Here is a 14481-nt window from a genome sequence, read left to right as displayed (position 1 = left end):
GGTGAAAACAACAACCATTACAAAAACAACATGTTTTGTCATCTGAATGAATGAAAACTTCCATTCTCGACCTCATAGTGTCTTCATAGTGTCAACCTCCTTAAACTGTCTTTGCTTGATCAGAGTTACAGCACAGGGTTTTTGCCAAAGAAGTACAACATGTGGATAAGTGCTCATTCAAGTTGTTCTAATCCTTGGCTTCTGCCCTAATAAAATCCCTTTAATGGGAAATTATCATAATCTGAAACTGTTGTGTGGCAGTAACATGCTGAGAGGTGGGAAGCTTGAAGTTTTTCTGTTGTATGCTTTGATACATTTCAGCTTAGACAACACAATAATCAGCAGTATTGTGTTGGTGATTTCAGAATTCTTCTACAGTTAAGTATAGGTTCGGTTTTGGTTCCTCACAAAGAAGCAGAGACAAGCATTCACACCTACAGACAATTTGTGTGTCTCCTTATCCTCCGCGTCTTTAGACTGTGGGAGAATACCCAGATGGACATGAAATATGCTGGCTGTAAGGTGACAAAGCTAACCACTGAGCAACCACACCATAGTAACATTTAACCCGAGATGATTAAAAGTAAATGTATCTCTCCTGCTGCTCCTTGTACCTCCACTTTCCTACTTTCCACTGAACAGAGTAAAAGAGTCATCCAATCCATTTTCCTCTCCACCACGTAGTGCTGTTAGCGGTGAAACAAGCTGTTGCTCTCTCTTTTTGTTGTCTCGTTTTCATTACAAGACAGATTCTTGGCATTTTCAAATAATCTTTATCTTTTGTTTCATTGAAATAAACGTAATACATCGAGAGTAAAGTGTTTTATTCCACATTCAAGTTTGTCACTCAACACAATAGCTGAACCAAAACTGAATTTCCTGTAGACACATTATCAATAGAGATTTTTGACAGCAGTTGATGTCTGGCTGAGATGACATCCCACATGTTGTGAACTCCTGTTCATATTAAAGAACAGTGTTTTTAAAAGAAAAGAAGTTAACACTTTTTTGTTCATGTTGTTGAACTAACTAGAATGTACTACAATGCGGTCAACACTTGGCCATGTTCTTGTGTAAGAGATATAGCACTTCTTTTTGCCTCTGGCTGGTTAAACAATCTCTAAGTTTTATAGAGAATGGTCTTAAAAAGAAAATATCTAGTGAGCAAGAATGCCTTATTCATGGAAGAGGTCAGAGGAGAATGGTGAGACTGCTTGATGCTGATAGAAAGGCAACAGTAACTGAAGAAATTAGTCTTGCAGCAAAGGTATGCAGAAGAGCACCTCTGAATGTGCAACACATCAAACCATGATGTAAATTACATGAGGGTACACTGGGTGCCACTCTGCTCAGCCAAGAATAGAAACCTGTTCTTGACTGACAGGACAGCTACGATGGGCTCACAAATTTGGACAATAGAAGGTTGGAAAAACATCGTCTGGTCTGATATATCTCGATTTCTGCTGCAACTTGGGACATTAGGGTCAGAATTTGATGTAAACAACATAAAATCATGGATTCACCCTGCCTTGTATCAGTGATTAAGGCTGCTGCTGGTGGTTTAATAGTGTGGATAATAATAATTTATTGTCACACTTTGGGCCCCTTAGTACCAGCTGAGTATAATTTAAACACCGCTGCCTATTAGAATTGTTGCTGACCATGTGCATCCCTTTATGACTTCGGTGTACCCATTTTCCACTGGCTGCTTCCAGCAGGATAACACGCCATGTCACAAAGCTCAAATTATCTCAAACTGCGTTCTTGAACATGGCAGTGCATTTCACTGAACTAAAATAGAGCACCTTTGGGACGGTGTGGAGTGGGAGATCACATCATGGATGTTCTGCTGCAACTGTGTAATGGTATCATGTCAATATGGAACAAAATCTCTAAAGACTCTTTCCAGCACCCGATAAAGCGATGCCATGAAGAATTTTAGGTAATAAGGGGTCCAACTTTGTGCTAGAAAGCTGTTCTGAGTAGATGCCTGAATGGAAATATAGGAAATCTATAGAAGATAAATAAATATGCTTTTTGTGAGACATACAGGTGATTTTAGGGCACAGAAAGTTGTTTGTGAAAAGTGCAATTATAATCACAAACAAGAAAATAGCTTTTTTCCCCTCAGAATGATTTGTACACACAGTATTATAAGGGCATGGTGAAACACACCGTACGTTTGTGGCTTACTCATAAAAATAGAAGAAAAATTACTTTGATTATAAAGATGTGTATGTGTGAAAAGGCTAGTTCATTCCATGTCTGCCTTGTATTTGATTTCTTGGATTTAATGTCACATGGAAAAAGGGTGAACAATTTATGTGTTCACTTGAAAAACAAACTGTGCCACAAATAATTAGTTCCCCTGGGGGAAGTGGTTTGTAAAATGCCCCCCGCACTTCAATTTGGATTCGTTTTCACTTTATTTCACATTTTCACTTGAATTTTGAAACCTTTACACCAATTAAAGTAAGATACTGGTTGGTTTTAAAAAATCTATTTTTTACAAAAGAACATTTCCCAGCCTCTGACTGCATACATTTTTGTAACCTTGCACTATTGTTGATTGTGGCAGGAAAATCACTATAATGTGTGGTTCTTTTTCCTTCTTGCAGTGACCTGGTAGTGCGACTGTTCATTAGTCAAATGAGGGTCACCTGTGCTTGATGCCTTGTTGCTTTTAAAGGCTGGCCTACATACAGCATCTTTTCCACTCAACCAAACAATTCAGCCCCCCAGCATGAGCCCTTCCTTCTTGTAGTCTGAACTATCAGAGTTACTACACCTAGATACACACTAGGGTACACCCTTTTAATATTTTTAACACTATTATGTTGGAGCTCCTGAGTGCAATTTTTCTTCCATATTTACTTGACATGATTTCAGTTTAATAAACTACAGCAACAGCTCTTTAATCATATTCAAAGGCCAAGTCAGGCAGTTCAAAAGTGCACATTGATAACTAGGGAACTCCGTCATCAAGGTTCTGGGTCTGAGCCTGCCAGTGCCTTTTCTTTTTAGATTATACACGATGTCTTTTTTTCTCTTCTCCACAGCTTTTTTCCATGTTTCCTCTATTTGCTTCCTTCCACATTTCCGACACGCATTTTAGGCTACTTGCTGATTGCAGTGTCTGTCTTTTAGTGTGTTATTTGGCCAGCCTCAAACACTATAACCTATTCTTACCATAAAGCCATTCCCAGCATACTTCCACAAGTCCATCCATTTAAACATGAAATAGAATTTCTAATTGCTCTGCAGAATAGTACATGCAGCTTTTACCTGCTCTAACAACAATATCAGCAGGAGGCATTATTTGTCTCAACCTTCCAAAACCGCTACTGATCACTGTTGGAAAATAATTGTTTTTGAGGTGACACAGCTTTGAATGGGTTTGTTCTCTGTTTTTATACTGGAATACATTTAAGAAAGGATATTTTGGCAGTCAGTATGGACAGGAGGATCCGTTTAACAAATCAAGAGCAGACCCCTTTAATGCTTGTTTATGTCCACTGACAACTATACCAAGATCATTACTAGTTTTGTTTGTTTTGTTTTTTTGCCTTGGTCATGCATTCAATTAAATACCAGTGACTGGCCAACATAACTACACACAACTGTGCTGTTGTTTAACAGCACAGTTGTGTGTTTTTTCCAATGCCCATTCAAGCAGAGCTCTCTATTATAATGTTCAGCAAGACAGTGTGTGGTGAAGTGATTCATGTGGAGCAGTTAGATTCATGTCGAGTTACATGTGTAGCAGTGAACTACAGTAAGTGATACCATCCGTTTGTTTGTTTGTTTGTTTGTTTGTTTGTTTGTTTTTCCCTCTCAGAAGAAAGCAGTTTGTTAATTTAATGGGACGTATGATGACATCATATTCCTTTTCAAATGAGTTTTCCCCATATATTATAGAATCATCATTTTGAATTTGTTTTCTCTATTTATTGTTTGACAGTGACTTTGCAGAGTCATAGGTAATGGTGGTAATAGGTATGTATTTACTTTCTTTATAAATATTGACCTTTGGCAGTTGCCCTGGCTTTGGTAGTAAAGACTTGTTTATCTTTTGTTCTGGAAACTCACAATTATCTTTTTTCTACCACAGTGTAATAAAGCTCCACAAGGGATTAACAACACTGATCCTCTTATGTAAATGTACAACATAAGTACAGCTAGTGTTTTATTCTTGACCAACCTTGCTGCTGAGGATGGTAATTGATAAGAATTTAGCTATTCCAGTTCCATTATCAATATCACTCATCAGTTCTCTTTGGGTTCTCAATGGCTCCGTTTTGAGAGTTGTCACCTCTAAACGGCATATCTAAGACATTACATTTGTAAAAAATTAAGTACATGCTGTGTAGTGAAATGTTTCTGCATGTTGGAGGTATTTCCGCTCTTTTTTGTGATCATTGTTGGTTATTACTTAAAAAGAAGTAATGTATTATAGATTACCCATTTATTTTCTTAAAGGTAATACAGCACATCCTTAATTACTCTCAGAAGAAAGGGTTTTTTGTAATTCAACTCGTTACATTACCTTCACATTATCTCATAATGTCATTTAACAATATAAGCCTATAGACCACAGTCCCACACACCACACAACTCCCTATCCTAATAAAGACACTCATGATATTTCTCTTAGTGTTTAGGTATGAACACAAAGCCAACAACACAAAGCAAAGATGAAAACCAGCACAAAGAGATGTCGGTAATCGCTCAGCTGTTATATCTCTTGACTAGCTTGACTAGCTTTCTTTCTTTCGGATTCTTGACTAGCTTAGCATTAGCATGCTGTCTATGCAGGTGTTTGCAAAGAGCTGAAGTTGTGTTAGCAACATAATGCAGTTATTTCTGTCCTGGATGCAGTTTGAACCTTGCCATCACGCTGTCATCCTTTTGTGCAATAATGTAAATAAATAAAAGTAAATAAGGTAATGTACATATCCACAAAGTAGGTTGTTCTATTCCCCTTCTCCAGCACATGAATTGAAATTGGCTGATTCTAATGCAAGTGGAACCAATAAGTGCAAGTAGACTAACAATTCCAAGGAAATGAACTACTGTGAACTGGTTCTCTACAAGAACTACAAGACTGTGGAAGACATTTGAGCACAGTTAACTGATTATCATGTTCAAGAAAGTAGTTTGAGATGATCTGAGCACTGTGATATCATGCATTATCCTGTTGGAGGCAGCCATTAGAAATTTATTACACTGGACAGCTGGACAAACTATGCTTGACTTCTAAAAGACCTAAAGTATGCCAAGAAAATATCCCCTACACTATTACACCACCAGCCTGAACTACTGATGGGCAAAACAGAGCCATACTTCGATGCTGTTTATGCCAGATGTTCTGACAGTTGTGGCACCCAATGTGGTCTCTGCTGCTGTACCCTATCTGCTTCAAGCTTTGTGTTGTACATGCAGAGATTTTTTTAAGCAGTCTGACCATTCTCCTCTGACCTCTGCCATCAACAAGGTATTTTTTCCCAGAACTGCAACTCACTGGATATTTTCTATTTTCAGATCATCTCTATAAACCTTAGAGATGACTGTGCAGGAAAATCCCAGTAGATCAGCACTTTCTAAAATACTCCAAAAACTCCTCAAGTCATGTTAATCACCTTATTCTGGTAGTCAGTTTGCACTTGAGCATGTTGTCTTGACTATTCCTCATGCATTGAGTTGCCTTCCTGTGACTGCCTGATTAGATATTTAGGTTAAGATGCAGCTGATCACAAAGTGGGCAATGGGCATAACCTTGGGTTGTCCTCTTCTGTTACTTGAACAAGATATGGGGAGCAGCTCTGTATTTGCCCTCAGTGGTTTAAAGCTAGCATCACATTAATTCTAAATTTGGCAAAGTAGCTCACAGACATGATTTCTAGGCAGATCACCGCCTCACATTTAATCTGTTTCTTATTCATTTGGTAATATAATTCATATTTTGCTATCAAACGTCCACCTCTACAGCTGAATGGCTGTGATTAATTATGAAAGAACTTGTAACATGCAGATAAAATTGTCTTCTACCGCCTATAGTGGTAGAAGACAACTCTTTAGTGGCATGTGGATTCTTTCAATAACCATTTCCATGGGTGAGAACGGAGCAAATCCAGATATTATGTTTTAGGTCACATCAAATTTGAATGGATGAAAGAAGTCCCAGACTTGCATGTATTTCCCTATATACTGAAGACAAATATGATTTATTGTGACTGCACAAAATTCAGTGTGATAGTCATTCTCATGTTTTAATTCCCACTTTGGTGTTGTGCATTATGGGTTTTTAATGACACCTCGGGCGCTTTTCCACTTTTCAGTGAATCATCTAATGTGGCTGAAGACATCACAGCTGTACGGTAAATTGCTTTTTTGACTTAACTGTAACTTCACTATTACTATCAGACTTGTGTACATGCTATTGTCAGACAACTGTTTTACTTTTTGCTTGATTTTTTATTATAATGTAATATTCAGAGTTCTCCAGTGGTATAGAGTCTTTTGGTGATAATGATACAAGAAAAAGAAGTAGCAGAAGTATCTCTTAGTTTAAAAACTGTAGCTATATTATCCATTTAAAGAAAGCTCTTTGATTATTGATAAGTGAGTGAACACAGCACAAATTAGCTGAACTCCTGACACATTCCTCAGAAGCCTGAGAGCCTTAGAAAATGATTTAATAATTTCCTTTCTTGTGCTTTTTTAAGGATTAGTGATGCACTTATTTTGTTCACATAGTGAACCACGTATGTGTTATATTTTTTCCTCCCATTCACCTACACAAATTTTAATAAAAAGGTTCAAACGCACTTTGTTCTTCTCATTTTGATGAAACTGTGAACAAATTTTAAGACTCTGTTGTCTGAGATATCTAACATAATGTTAGTTTTCGTATAACTGGGTAAAAAATAATTTATTCCATCGCAATGTTTTTTAAAAAGGAAAACAATATTTTATAACTCCTCACGTTAAGTTTCAAACTAAGAGCTGTGAAATCTCAAAATATATCTGGCAACAGTTTCATTTAAGATTTTGTTTTTGTTTTCTGTAAATTTATTAATAGTCTTTAGGTAACATGCACAAAATTTCCATGTCTTAAAACACCCTAATCTAGTTGTTATTAATTGTTATCCACTTTTTCCCACATATGCAGTTCAGAGTCACAGTGGGGCTGGATACACCCTGGACAATTCTGTGTCAGCCAGTCTGTTGCAGGGCTGACACAAAGATAAACAACCATTCATGGTCACATTCACACCTGCAACCAATTTAGAATCACTAATAAATTTAACAACCATGTCTTTGTGGGATAAAGTTCCCAGAGAGAACCCACACAGGCACAGGGAAGTGTGCAAATTCAGATGGGTACAGGACCTTCTTGCCGTAAGGCAACATTGCCAATAGCTGCAACAATATGCCACCATTTTATTAGGCCACTGTGGGTTTTTTTGGGGGTTTTTTTTTTTGAGATGCCCTGTATTTGGACATAATATAGTTGATAATGAAATAATATAATGATTTAATAGCACGACTTCTCTAAGTGGACACCCAGGTTTAATAAAAAGGGCACAGGGTACCAGCCTAAAGCTTTAATATATGGAACCTTCATCTCTTTATAATCCAGCAATGCATAAAAAACCCTGCCAGACAGGCATCCATGGCTTACAGCCATTACTCTTAAACTTGTCAAAAAAGTACCTTTAAACCTGCTTAATAAAGCAAACTGACAACCTTGACATCGAGAGAAAAATTAATGTTCAGCTGTTTTCAAAGAAGGTGTTGGTCAACTTCAGCTTGGCCACTGCATCAGGTGAAGTTCAGTAAGTTGGGTATACTTTTATTGCTGAGGCAGGTGAATGACCCCAAGGTATCAAGGTAAATCTGACTTAAAAGATAATATGCCTTTGGAAAGGTCCAATCAGAGTCCAGACCATAAAGATTCTGTGGAATTCCCTCAAGGGTCGTTCACAGCAGACAACCTAAAAATAAAAGTGAATTGAAGCAGTTCTGTAAGGAAGAATATTCCAAAGTGATTCCTGAACTTTGTGTAGCAACCAGAAACACTTTTTCTTGAGGGTATTTCTCTCAAAGGAGGTTTGAGTAGTAATCAAAACAAACAAGGTGCAGTTGCATTTTTAAATATTACATTGCATTTGGCTTTCAACTGCATTATGCTTGTCTGCTCTTGTTACATAAACAAACATATGATCACAATTTACAGGTAGTTAACCTATAAATTCCATACGGTGCTAATACACAGTGAGATAATCCTAATATACGTGCACACATCTTTACACCACTGCTTCCCTTTATATCTTGGCCACAAGATATAAAGGGAAGTATAGCTGTATACAGCACACACTATGCTATTTCTATTCCAAGGACCTTCTGAACCCTTTCAGGCTAAATTTCCTTTCAGACAAAAACCAGCACTGTGTCATGTCGTGAGCAGAAATCTAAGGAACCAACCACAGAGAGAAAGGCCTCTTGTGCAGCCAGATCAGAGCTTAACTATCAGGCACCCTGCCAGGACAGCTGCACCCGTTTGGAAGACTTTCAGTCATTGCCATGAGGTACCTTTAGAGAGGCGTTTGATTCATGAATATTGCTGCCTAACCAGAAAGATGAAGCAGAAAGAGGTTTAGACTAGTGCAGAGCAAGGCTGCCCACAGCTAGAGATGGGAACACCAGGCATCATGGTCAACCAGAGCAGAAGACAACCTTTTTCTAGTTCAGGTTCAGTAGCTGGTCAGTGTTGTAAAGCAACTTACAAAGGATCATACTATGATAGCACTTCTTATATGTTAAAAGAAATCCACCCTATTGCTGACCATATTATTTCTGGGCAGTTACTGGTTTCAGTTCTTTTTACATACCTGAAAACAATTATTTTAACAGCCATATATTTTACTACTTTGAGGAGATAAATGTTTGAATTTTCAAATTCAGTGGATGTGATTCCTGCTTGAGCTTGTGAATTAAATACTCTGATATCTTTTGATTGCTTTTCACTGGTTACCACTTAAATCATGAATACAGACAGGTTGTTAAATGCCACAAAAAATGTTACATTAATTGAATTAATTGAAAAAAGAACCCCATAAAATTTTACTGTGCTTTATATGTCCTGTATCCAGAATGTTTTAAACTCATGTCTGTGTGGTGTGCATTTGCTTTGACTTTCACAAGAAACCCAAATTAGCCATTTCTTAAGTTGATCTTTCATACATTATATTTTCATCCAACAAAGCTATAACATCTACCACAAATATGTAAACTGTGAGCAGTGGGAACAGAAATTGTGTGACAGCAATATTAAATTAGCGGTGTGGAAGTGTAATATTCCACTCAACAGTATTATAAAATGTTATGTCATATTCTCATTTTTCAGAAAGAGGTCAGTAATATTTCTATTGACTTAAGCTGAAAAAGGAACTAACAGTAGTATTTTTTTCATACAGTCAGCTGCGTGTTCTGTGTTCTTCTTAAATAAGCATGTTGTGATAGTCTTCACATCACAGTGGATTTTCCCCCTACCATTTTTACTTTCATGTGAATGCACATATTCCTTAAATGTGAAATATTCAGTCTTCTCATCACTGTGTCATGTTGATAAAAACTAAATCTGTGCAGCTTTCTACTTCACCATTTTACTGCTAAAAATCAGTAGTATATAAACTCTCCAGGAGGCTGGGTTATGTCTATCACTCTTTAAAAAATAAATCTTTTTATTAAGGGCTGCAGGCTGTTGCCTTGCCTCATAGTAAAGTCTACCCCTGATTACAATCTACTGCAGTTAAAGAGCTATATCTATCAAAAATTATATGTTGGGTATACAAATAATGACTGCTTGGTGCCCTGTAATATTTCAACTCTGTGCTAACGTAAGGTAGCTGTGCTTAAAAAACTGTAAATATAATTTATCTTTGAAGCTGTTCTGAAGGAGGAACGAGGTTGCTCATTTAAATTAGACTAAATCCACACATTCCATTTGTTTCACTGTGTTTCCCTTAAATGTCTAAGATTAGACAAAAACCCCTGGGTACCACATGAGTTATTCATGAACAGAGGAACTGCACTTGGCACCTAGTATTCAAATGAAAGGAGCATCACAGATGAATACTAAATGGGGAAGTCAACAGTAGTGTCCCAAGAAATTTAGACTCTTTGCAGAAGCTGTTGGATGTGAACTACTGGAATGATTTACAAATATATAAACAAACATTAATAACAAGAAAACAAAAATCCCCAAAATGTTTTACATCTTTGTTAAATTACTGCAGTTAGAGAACAAAGTCAGAAAAGTCCACAGGTAAACACTGTAGGCAATAAAACTAATTGAGAGTTGGTATCTGAAATGCAAAATTGTCTAATGCTAATTATCTTGCAGATCAGACTACTTTTTCTTCCATGCAGAAGAAACCAAAATGTTCAAAAAACATATCGTTTTGATAATTTTGTATCTTCTTTTACTGTGGGCATATCCCGCAGTATAATTGATGAATACTCTCACATTTTTATCATCTGCAGTATTTTAGAAAATTATGGTGTTTCTTGACTAAACAAATAAGCATCATTTAAAAACTTCTCTTCTTTTTAAAAAAAACATATCTCATTTGCCTCAGAGCTGAACATAAATTGGGCAAAGTAGAGCTTATGTCCCCATGTAACTCTATGGTCAAATGAGGACTTGGATTCAGCACGAGTAAAAAATAGATACATAAATAAATAAATAAATAACCCCATCTACAAACAGAAAAAGAAATGCGTATCAAAACAGGGCAATATGTTGGGTTTGTGATACTTAAGTGAGATTACATAAATGAAGCCACTCAGATTAAAATTACTCTTTGCATGTTACTATCAGATCTCGAAATAAATGTAAACATATTAATATTTATATGGCTCGTTTTTATGAGTAGACAGCGAATTTGAATAAAAATGCAAAAGTTGAACATAAAGTGCTCTATAATAACCTGTGTGTGTGTGTGTGTGTGTGTGTGTGTGTGTGTGTGTGTGTGTGTGTGTGTGTGTGTGTGTGTGTGTCTTGACTTCAACACAGAAACAACAAAACAAGATCAACATGTATACATGTGTGATCATTCATGTTGGTAAAATGACATGAAGATTACCAACATGATGCACATAAAAGCATCAAACATACTTGAAAACTGTTTCAAGTTGGCAGGAAAAGCATATATTCATGCTTTCAGAGTTCTAAAGTCAAAACGCTGTTATTTAAACAAACACTTTGACCTTTGGCCACAAGGGGGCAGAAAACATTCTGCGCAAATCAACTGCTCAGATGTTAGACCATAGCTTAAGATTCTGCCCAGATTTGGCTTTACTGATAGTCGACATCAGTTTAAATGAATCATTCATTTTTAATTGTGTTTGTTTAAAAGAGAAAAAGGTCCAATTTCCATAATCCTTTATTTTTTAGTCTTCTCCGTGGTCTACACCAACAGCTAGGAAAATTATATTCAACCTGTTTGACTAAACTTTTTTTGTTTTGTTTTGCTTTCTTTTTTTCCACCATCAAGCTGTTAAATATGTCTGCTTTTAGTTTTGGTCTGCAGAGGCAGTCTGCAGGAGGTTTTGATGCAAAACAGCTGCCTTACTGAGACTAAAACGCTCCATAAAGTTAGTGATTTTTGTACTTAGGTGTCAAAATTGTGGATAAATTGGTTTCAAAATCACAGTAACAGTGTGGTTAAGATCAGCGGCTAAGGTTTTAACAATGGGTGCAAACTAATCTCCTATTGCTGAAGTGATCCATTTGTGCATATATCCTGCCATCCGTCCCTACCCAGCCAACATGTATATATGGGCCCCACCTGGTTTTTGCTCGGGCTGGATGGGTACCATGTGGGCATGGGCTCAAACTGGGCTTTTTGTATGGGGCCTACTTGGGTTCTTCACATTAAACCCATATGGGCCATCCCAAGTGAGCACTTTTAGTAGGTCCTAGCTGGGTCAAACATGGGAAACACTTAACTTGGTCCAAAATGGGAAACACATGTAGGACCCACTTGGGTTTTCCACCTGGGATAGACATGGGCAAACACAGTCATTTAAGGATAGGCTGTTGTTGTGTGCCCCAGGTGGGGCAAAGTTAGGTAATCAATATATGTTTTAGTATCGATGACACAGGTGGGCCCCACCTGGTCAAACTAAATGGGTCGCACATGGGCAAATGCAAGTCAGACCCTGAAAACATGTCTATGTGGGCCCCAGGTGGGGCAAAGTGAGGTAATCAATATATTTTTTTAGCACTGATGACATAGGTGGGGCCCACCTGGTCAAACTATATGGGTCGCACATGGGCAAATGCAAGTCAGACCCTGAAACATGTCTATGTGGGCCCCAGGTGGGGCAAAGTTAGGTAATCAATATATTTTTTTAGCACTGATGACACAGGTGGGGCCCACCTGGTCAAACTATATGGGTCACACATGGGCAAATGCAAGTTAGACCCTGAAAACATGTCTATGTAGGCCCCATATGGGTTATGTTAAGTTAATATGGGCATATATTTTATGTGGGCTCAAGATTGTTTAGTATATATGGGACCCACTTGGGTTTCTCACATGAAAGCCATATGGGCAAAACCGAGTGGAAACATATAGTAGGTCCTGGCTGGGTCAAACATGGGAAACACTTCACTTGTTTCAAAATGGGAAACACACGTAGGACCCACTTGGGTTTTTCACCTGGGTTAGACATGGGCAAACACAGTCATTTAAAGAAAAGCGTTTGCTGTGTGCCCCAGGTGGGGCAAAGTTAGGTAATCAGTATATATTTTTTAGTACTGATGACACAGGTGGGGCCTACCTGGCCAAACTATATGGGTCACACATGGGCAAATGCAAGTCAGACCCTGAAAACATGTCTATGTGGGCCCCATATGGGTTATGTTAAGTTAATATGGGCATATATTTTATGTGGGCTCAAGATTGTTTAGTATATATGGGACCCACTTAGGTTTCTCACATTAAAGCCATATGGGCAAAACCGAGTGGAAACATATAGTAGGTCCTGGCTGGGTCAAACATGGGAAACACTTCACTTGTTTCAAAATGGGAAACACACGTAGGACCCACTTGGGTTTTTCACCTGGGTTAGACATGGGCAAACACAGTCATTTAAAGAAAAGCGTTTGCTGTGTGCCCCAGGTGGGGCAAAGTTAGGTAATCAGTATATATTTTTTAGTACTGATGACACAGGTGGGGCCTACCTGGCCAAACTATATGGGTCACACATGGGCAAATGCAAGTCAGACCCTGAAAACATGTCTATGTGGGCCCCATATGGGTTATGTTAAGTTAATATGGGCATATATTTTATGTGGGCTCAAGATTGTTTAGTATATATGGGACCCACTTAGGTTTCTCACATTAAAGCCATATGGGCAAAACCGAGTGGAAACATATAGTAGGTCCTGGCTGGGTCAAACATGGGAAACACTTCACTTGTTTCAAAATGGGAAACACACGTAGGACCCACTTGGGTTTTTCACCTGGGTTAGACATGGGCAAACACAGTCATTTAAAGAAAAGCATTTGCTGTGTGCCCCAGGTGGGGCAAAGTGAGGTAATCGGTATATATTTTTTGGTACTGATGACATAGGTGGGGCCCACCTGGTCAAACTATATGTGTCACACATGGGCAAATGCAAGTCAGACCCTGAAAACATGTCTATGTGGGCCCCAAATGGGTTGTGTTAAATTAATATGGGCATATATTTTACATGGGCTCAAGATTGTTTAGTATATATGGGACCCACTTGCGTTTCTAACATCAAATCCATATGGGTGGGCATCCAATGTAGGTCCTAGTTGGGTTAGTGATGGTAAATGAGTACATTGGTTCAAAATGGTAGCACATGCTTATGTGAGGATTCTTCTTCTGTGAAGAGCCTGAGAAAGTGTTATTTGAATAAAGGAGGATTTATTCCAAACAAGCCCATCACAGATTGCGCACAACCCAGGGAGTTCTGAAAGTCAAATTGTAAAAATAATCTCAAAAGAAAGTATGAACATAACTCTCTTTTATAACCTGCAGACGGCACCCATGTGGTACCATTCTCTAAGAAATCACCCTAACTTTAACATATTTGGCACAACCTCAGTCTATCACTTTTGCTACCCTTACGTACAGTCAGATGTTCTTGACCCTTCATTTTTGACCCTCTCAGTATTTAGCCTTGGCTAGCAAATGTACTCAAAGTCCACATTGAGACCTCAAGATGTTATGTGTTATCAGACACTACAACCCAGCTGTCAAGTGAGACTATAGGAACTTTGGTGTTTTTGAACATTCAATGTTACTCAAAACACTCTGCACACTATTCCAAATAACTGGTTTGAAACTGGTTACTTTTTAATTTTAGATTTCATTTTATGTACTTAATGTGAACTCTGCATGGTAGGCTGCATGGTGAGGCTCAGATAAGATAAAATA

This window comes from Rhamphochromis sp. 'chilingali' (assembly GCF_963969265.1).
Source record: "Rhamphochromis sp. 'chilingali' genome assembly, chromosome: 13".
Taxonomy (NCBI): domain Eukaryota; kingdom Metazoa; phylum Chordata; class Actinopteri; order Cichliformes; family Cichlidae; genus Rhamphochromis; species Rhamphochromis sp. 'chilingali'.
This window is presented reverse-complemented; position numbering follows the sequence as displayed.